Source organism: Sarcophilus harrisii, chromosome 3 (genome assembly GCF_902635505.1).
Source record: "Sarcophilus harrisii chromosome 3, mSarHar1.11, whole genome shotgun sequence".
Lineage (NCBI taxonomy): Eukaryota > Metazoa > Chordata > Mammalia > Dasyuromorphia > Dasyuridae > Sarcophilus > Sarcophilus harrisii.
Window position 1 is genome coordinate 352,496,152 of NC_045428.1, and position 9,147 is coordinate 352,505,298.

Consider the following 9,147-nt stretch of genomic DNA (forward strand, 5'->3'; position numbering starts at 1 on the left):
GAAGTGCTGAACTACTGTTCAAATTAATATTACATATTTGATTTGGCCTGGAATCACTTTCTTTATTTAACATAATCATAACCTCAAATAGTGTATATTTATATATATGAATCCCTGCATTTTTTATTTCCTTCACAGGCTAATTGTACAATATTTCAGAGTCTGATTCTTTTTGTACAGCAAAATAACGCTTTAGTCATGTATACTTTTTGTGTATCTAATTTATATTTTAATATATTTAACATCTACTGGTCATCCTGCCATCTTGGGGAGGGACTGGGGGAAGGAGGGGAAAAATTGGAACAAGAGGTTTGGCAATTGTCAAAAATAAATAAATAGGCACACAGAAATAGAATAGGTGAAAGGTTATCTTACAGGGATAAGATCTCGTTTTACAGCTATTGGTTTCCAAACATTTCTGCATATGGAGATGTATTCAGTTAGTAAATAAGTACCTACTATGTGCCAAGTGCTGAGGATAACAAAGAAAGGTAAAAGAGAGTATGTCATCTCAAGGGGCTCACAACATCCCAAATAACAAAGAATGGAACACCTAACAAACTAAAACACAAAAAGGGGGCGGGGTGGGAATAGAGAAAGAAGAATAAGAAATTTTTTTGAAGACTATATTAAAAAAAAAAAAAAACCTTTCTGGTATCTGGAAGTCTAACCTCTTACTGAAAGCTGAGTAGCTGATTCATGAAGCAAATACCAAATTAGTTGTTTTTTGACAGCATACATTTTGTAGGGATTAAATATTTCAGTCATATAATAGATTTGTGAATTGCTGGGAAGATATGGTGTGGGCTGTAGATGGGAATAGAGATTAGAATCAGAGTTTAGATGATCTGTGTTCAAATCCTACAAGTTCCTCTTTCTATTTATATGATCTCAGACTTACTGAACTAATCTAATCTTTGTTGTCCTTTTATAAAATAGGGTAGAGATGTTAAATTACATGACTTCCAATTTTCCTTCTAGCCTGAAATCTATGACTTCATCATCTCTTCTTAACACTTTTGGGAAACTTCTTCATTACTCAATTATCTAACTATTAAAAAAATTGTGAGCGACTCAAACAAACTCAATCAGATTGGTCCTTTAACAATCTTACATTCTATTGTCTAGAACCTGAAGATTTTTTTTTTTGTGTGTTTGGGATCTGGCAAAAAAGTTTATGGTCTTGGAGAACTGAAAGACATCTATCTAGAATGTTATTGGTAATATTTTATGAAGGAATGCATTTGAAACATTGCATCATTTACAGGTCAAATGTGGATATCTTAGTTTAGCTCAAGAGAGTTAGGGAGTAAAGAGGGCTGTGCTGCTAAATAAAGGCAAAGAGGTACTGTAAACAAATTTAATTTAGTTCAGTTATACTAAAGACTGCCTCTGGGTATATCAGTGTCCATTCATGTATTTCCATTCTTCAATACTCATTTTTTTAATAGCCTTTTATTTACAGGTTATATGTATGGGTAACTTTACAGCATTAACAATTTCCAAACCTCTTGATCCAATTTTTCACCTCGTACCCCCCACCCCCGCCCCCAGATGGCAGGATGACCAGTAGATGTTAAATATATTAAAATATAAATTAGATACACAATTAAGTATACATGACCAAACTGTTATTTTGCTGTACAAAAAGAATCAGACTCTGAAATATTGTTCAATTAGCTTGTGAAGGAAATCAAAAATTCAGGTGGGCATAAATATAGGGACTGGGAATTCGATGTAATGGTTTTTAGTCATCACCCAGAGTTCTTTTTCTGGGCGTAGCTGGTTCAGTTCCTTACTGCTCCATTGGAAATGATTTGGTTGATCTCATTGCTGAGGCTGGCCAGATCCATCAGAACTGGTCATCATATAGTATTGTTGTTGAAGTATATAATGATCTCCTGGTCCTGCTCATTTCACTCAGCATCAGTTCATGTAAGTCTCTCCAGGCCTTTCTGAAATCGTCCTGTTGGTCATTTCTTATAGAACAATAATATTCCATAATATTCATATACTACAATTTATTCAGCCATTCTCCAACTGATGGACATCCATTCAGTTTCCAGTTTCTAGCCACTACAAAAAGGGCTGCCACAAATATTTGTGCACATACAGGTCCCTTTCCCTTCTTTATGATGGGATATAAGCCCAGTAGTAACACTGCTGGATCAAAGGGTATGCACAGTTTGATAACTTTTTGAGTATAGTTCCAAACTACTCTCCAGAATGGTTGGATTCATTCACAACTCCACCAACAATGCATCAATGTTACAGTTTTCCCGCATCCCCTCCAACAATCATCATTATTTTTTCCTGTCATCTTAGCCAATCTGACAGGTGTGTAGTGGTATCTTAGAGTTGTCTTAATTTGCATTTCTCTGATTAATAATGACTTGGAGCATCTTTTCATATGACTAGAAATAGTTTCAATTTCTTCATCTGAGAATTGTCTGTTCATATCCGTTGACCATTTTTCAATTGGAGAATGGCTTGATTTTTTATAAATTAGAGTTAATTCTCTATATATTTTGGAAATGAGGCCTTTATCAGAACCTTTGACTGTAAAAATAATTTCCCAGTTTATTTCTTCCCTTCTAATCTTGTCTGCATTAGTTTTGTTTGTACAAAAACTTTTTAGTTTGGTATAGTTGAAATTTTCTATTTTGTGATCAGTAATGATCTCTAGTTCTTCTTCTTCAATACTTATTTTATTATGTAAAAGAATTCTTGAGAAGCAACATGGTATTATGAAAAGGGTGCTGAATGTGGGGTCAGGAGACTTGGGCTGAAATTTGAGCTGTGCCTCTTGCTAGCTTTGTGATCATGGACAAGTTTCCTTATTTGGAGAGTGAAAATAATGTTTGTACCAGTTATTCCATAGACTTGTGAAGTAGCTACTTGGTCAACCTTAAGGCAGTCTCCAAATTTTGGTTATCGGTATTACAGAAAAATATGACATATTAGTTCTATCAAGACAATATAGTATAGTGAAAAATTACCAAATGCAGAGTGGGTAGATTCATGGTTTGAATCTTTTTCTTACTGGTCCTTCACCACAAGTAAGTTATATCATCTCTCTTTTTTTTTCTTATTCCCTTTTTTCCATCTGGTGAAGAAAAAAGCAGCATAGTATAATGGAGAAGAGGATTACCCTGGAATCTATGAGGACCTGAGTTCATGTCCTACCTCAGAATGCCTGCGACTTAATTATTACTCATTACCCTAGGCAATAGTCTGAAGCTATAAATTGCAAAGAAGTTGTTGAACTGCATTTAAGGATGTGCAAAAATATTTATAGCTTTATTTGAGATGAAAAGGATGGGCAATCTGATGGGTACTCAAAAATTGGAAGAAAGATGAACAAGTGATGGTATATAAATATGATGCTATTGTGATAAATATTTTTAGCACAATGAGCAACTAGAATGCTAGAGAACTAATGATGAAACTTGCTACCCTTGTATTCCCTCACCCCCACTGAAAGAGAAGTGAAGAATTCAGCATGCAGAATAAGACTTCTTTTAAGATTATGGTCAGCATACAAATGAATAGAGATAAAAAGTACACAGCAATTGTCTTTAGTGCCTTTAAAGACTACAAAGAAGGAAAATGAATTTACTTTTTTTGAAAAGATATTTAGGTCAGGTATTAATATTATTACTTTAATCAGTTCATTGATAAAGCATTTATAAGAGTTAAAATCAAGTCAAATCAAAAAGAATTTATTAGATAGTTACTATGTATCAAAAACTGGGCTAAGAGTAGTGTACAGGAACAAGTAGAAAGACAGCTTTTGCCCTCAAGGAGCTTAATTCTAATGGGAAAGACAGCTACCAAGTATGGTGTGGGAATCAAACCACCTAGCATTGTAGAAAAAGCATGGGGGAGTCAAGAGAACAGTTTCAAGAGAAATGAATTTGGGACTGGTCTAGGCTTCCTCCTTAAAATGGGAAGAACCAATCAATCAGAGGTAAAGGCCAATCAGATAAAGGGTACTTTGAATGTGTAGGAGAATTCAATGAGCTTCCAGGATCAGGAAGTTTCTGAGTGTATTATAAAGAAAGACAGTGTGTTCTTCCAGGAGAGGAATATATGACAAAATCACAATACAAATGTAAGCATTACAATGGTTCTTAGAGATCACTTTGTTCAACCTATATATAAACAAACATCTCCTTTACCACATGACAAGCAAGCTACTTTTCCTTGATCTATTTTTTTCTAATGTGAGTAAACACACTACCTCCATATCAGCCAAGTTCACTTTTCATATCCCTAAACCCTAAATGTTAGCCAAAAATCTGTCTTTCTGCTACTTCCAACTAATATTCCTATTCCTATTTGTTTTTGTTTTTCAGGAAAAGTTTAACAGAACTTACCTTTCTTCCCCATGATAGTTCTTTCAGTACCTAAATATATAATCACAACTTCATTTAATTATTTTTTAGATCATAGTTCCTTCAATTGACATTACCTACAGGCATAACCTAGACACACAGAATATATATATATATATGCTGTTTCCTTAACAGAGTAGGCAAAGCTATCTCCTGTACACACAAGGGACTTCTGTGCTCAAAGCCAAGGCTCAGAGCTGCACATGAAGCTTGGGACAGCACCACCTTTACCTTAGGAGCAGAGTTTCACTTTAAAAGTAAAAAGAAAAAAGTATATATGCCAAAAGAAAAGGAAAGAAAATAAGCTAGAAACAAAAAAGAATCTTGACCTTCAAAAGGTACTATGGTGACAGGGCAAAACAAAACACAAACTCAGAGGAGGACAGAATGTCCACAGAAGAAATCTCAAAGAGTGAGATAAATTGGTCTCAAGCTCAAAAAGGCTTCTTAGAAGTGCTCATAAAGGGCTTCAAAATGCAAATAAGAAAGGTAGAAGAAAAAAATAAGAAATGAAATCAGAGGTATGCTTGAGAGTCAACAGCCTGGGAAAGAAAGGGGAAAAAATGTCCAAAGAAAACAACTTCTTAAACAGCAAAATAAACCAAATGGTAAAAACAGATACAAAGACTAACTGAAGAAAATCACACATTAAAAACTAAAATAGGGCACATGGAAGCTAATAACTCTGTGAGACAACAAGAATCAATTAAACAAAAAAAAAAAAAAAAAAAAAAAAAGAAAAAATGGAAGTGTGAAATATCTCATTGGAAAAATAGCTGACCTGGAAAATAGGTCCAGAAGAGAGAATTTAAAAATTATTGGCCACCCTGAATGCAGTGACTAAAAAAAGAGCCTGGATAGCATTCTATGAGAGATTATTAATGAAAATTGCCCCAATATTCTAGAAATGGAAGGGGAAGTACTTATTGAAAGAACCCATTGATCACCTCTGAAAAGAGATATCAAAAGGGAAAAAAAAATCCCAAGGAACATTATTGCGAAACTCAAAACTATAATCTCAAAGCAAAAATTCTGCAAGTTGCCATATTAAAACAGTTCAAATGTCAAAGATCAACAGTCAGAATTGGCAACTTCTACAATAAAAGATCAAAGTGCCTGGAATCCCATATTCTGGAAGTCAAAGGATCTGGAGTTACAACTACCCAGGGAGGTTCAGAATGGATTAAAAGGGTTGCTTACAGAGTAAAGGTAAAAGTCTGGAAAAGAGTTTTTTATGCTTCAATTGAAGTAAAAAAAAAAAAAAAAAAAAAAAAAAAAAAAAAAAAAAAAAAAAAAAAAAAAAAAAAAAAAAAAAAAAAAGCAAGGGTAGCAATTCTAATCTCAAAGCAAAAGAAAAATAGATCTCATATATAAGGAAGGAAATTACATCTTAATAAAAACAAGTGTAAATAATGAAGTAGTAATTATATTAAATATGTGCAACAAGTGGTAGAATGGGCAAATTTTTAGCCAGTTACAGAAAGACAGCAAAACTATTCTAGTGGGAACCTCTCAGAATCAGACAAATCTAACCACAAAATAAACAAGAAAGAAACTAGGGAGGTTAATAGGATCCTAGAAAACAGAGATATTATACACCTCCAGAGAAAATTGAATAGGAACAGAAAGAAATAAATCTTGTTCTCAGCAGTACATAGTAGCTACACTAAAACTGACTACATATTAGAGCATAAAAACCTCACAATCAGATGTAGAAAGGCAAAAATAGTAAATGCTCTCCTTTCAGTTCCAATGAAAATTAAATTCAATAAAAGGCCACATAAAGATAGACTAAAAACCAATTGGAAATTAAATTATTCTAAAGAATGAATAGGTCAAACAACAAATTAAAGAAACAATCAATAATTTCATTGAAGAGAATGACAAATAATGAGACAACATAATAAAAGCTATGCAATTCAGCCAAATCAGTTCTTAGGGGAAATATCATACCTCTAAATGCTTACATGAATAACATAGAGAAAAAGGAGATCAGTGAATTTAGGCATGCAACTAAAAAAGCTAGATAAAAGGACAAATTAAAAACAACCAATTAAGTACCAAATTGGAAATTTTGAAAGTCAAAGGAGAGATAAATAAAATAGAAACTAAGAAAACTATTGAACCATTAAATAAAACTAAGAATTAGTTTTATGGAAAAAAAAACTAAAAATACATAAACCTTTGGTTAATTTGATCAGAAAAAGGAAAGGAAAAAACCCTAAATCACTACCATCAAAAATGAAAGAGGTTAACTTACAAAAAAAAAAAAAAAAAGCAATAAATAGGAGCTATTTTGCCCAACTCTGTGGCAGCAAATCTGACAACCTAACTGAAATGAATGAATATTTACAAAAATATAAATTGCCCAAGTTAAGAAAAGAGGAAATAATATACTTGAATTTTAGAAAAAGAAGTTAAACAAATCATTAAAGAACTCCCTAAGAAAAAAATCTCCTAGGACAGATGGATTCACAAGTGAATTCTACCAAACATTTAAAGAACAATTAATTCCAATACCATGCAACCTATTTAGAAAAATTCTTTTATAAAAGAATTATGTCACTGGTACTAAATCAGGAACAGTCAAACTAGAGAAAGGAAATTATAGACCAATCTACCTAATGAATATTGATGCAAAAAATTTAAATAAAATATTAACAAAGGGATTATAGCAATGTGTCAACAGGATAATCTACTATGATCAAAAGGGTCTTATACCAAGAATGTAGGACTGGTTCAATATCAGGAAAACTATTATCATAATTGACCATATCAATAACAAAACCAACAGAAATCATATGATAATCTCAATAGATGCTGAAAAAACTTTTAACAAAATATAACACTCATTCTTATAAAAACACTAGAAAGCATAGGAATATAGAGAGCTTTCCATAAAATAATAGGCAGTATCTATCAAAAACCTTTAGCAAACATTATTTGTAATGGAGAGAAACTGGATGCACTCCCAATAAGGTCAAGGGTGAAACAAGGATGCCTGTTATCACCACTCTTATTCAACATTGTACTAGAAATGTTGGCTTTAGCGGTAAGAAAAGAAAAAAGAAATTAAAGGAATTAGACTAGGCACTGAGAAAATAAAACTATTACTCTTTGTAGATGATATGATGATTTACTTAGAGAACCTAGAAAATCATCAAAAAAAAACCTACTGGAAACAATTCACAGCTTTAGCAAAGTTTCAGGATATAAAATAAACCTACAAAAATCATCAGCACTTCTATTCATTACTGACAAAGCTGATCAACAAGAGATAGACCAATTTCATTTAAAACTACTATAGACAAAATAAAATACTTGAGAGTCTACCTGCCAATACTCTCCAAAACTATATGAATGTAATTATAACACTTTTCTCACACAAAATCACAACTAAACAATTGGAAAAATATCAATTGTTCATGGCTAGGCTGAGCTAATATAATAAAAATGGCAATTCTGCTTAAATTGCTCTACTTGTTCAGTGCCAAAACAATAAAACTGCCAAAACATTATTTTATAGAACTGGAAAAAATGATAACAAAATTTATCTGGAAAAACAAAAGGTAAGAATATCAAAGCAATTAATGAAAAAGAAATACAAAGGATGATGGGTTATTAGTGCCAAACCAAAAACTATATTATAAAGCAGTAGTCATCAAAACCATTTGATACTGGCTAAGAAATAGAATGATGGATCAATGGAATAGATTAGATACACACTAAACAATAATCAAGATGTATAGCAATCAAGTATTTGATAAACTCCCAAACTCTATTTTTTGGAATAAGAACTCAGTATTTGACAAAAATTGCTGGGAAAACTGGAAAATAATATGTCAGAGACTTGGTATATTTCTACATCTCATGACCCATAATAAAATAAGGCCAAAATGAGTACATCTTTGGGAATAAAGGTGACACCATAAACAAATTAGGGCAACAAGGAATAATTTAATCTATAAGATCTTTGACAAAGGGAGAAATTTATGACCAAAGAAGAACTAGAGAACATTATGAAAGATAAAATAGACAACTTTATTTTTACATTAAATTAAAAAGTTTTCACACACACATGCACAAATCCAACAGAAACAAGATTAAAAGGAAAGTACAAAGCTGGGAAAAAAAAATCTTTACAGCCAGTAATTCTAAAAAAGGTCACATTTCTAAAATATATAAAGAACTGTGTCAAATTTATAATAATAAAAGTCACTCCCCAATTAATAAATGTTCAAAGATATAAACAAACAATTTTCAGATGATGAAATTAAAGCTACTTCTAGTTACATGAAAAAATGCTGTAAATCACTATTGATGAGAGAAATGCAAATTTAAACAACTATGATACTACCTCACACCTCTGAGATTGGCTGAGATGATTGGAAAAGATAATGATAAGTGTTTGAGGGGAAAGACTGGGTCACTCATTCACTGTTGAAGGAGTTGTGAAATGATCCACCATTCTGGAGAGCAATTTGCTACTAGGCCCAAAAGACTATAAAATGTGCCTACCCTTTAAAACAGCAGTGCTAATAGTGGGTTTGTATCCCAAGAAAATCATAAAGGAGGGGAAAAGACCCACATGTGCAAAAATGTTTATAGCAACTCTTTTTGTGGCAACAAAAAATTGGAAAATGAGTAGATGCCCACCAATTGGGGAATATCTAAACAAGTTGTGGTACATGAAGGTAATGGAATATTATTATTCTATAAAAATGATGAACAAGTTGATTTTAGAAAGGAA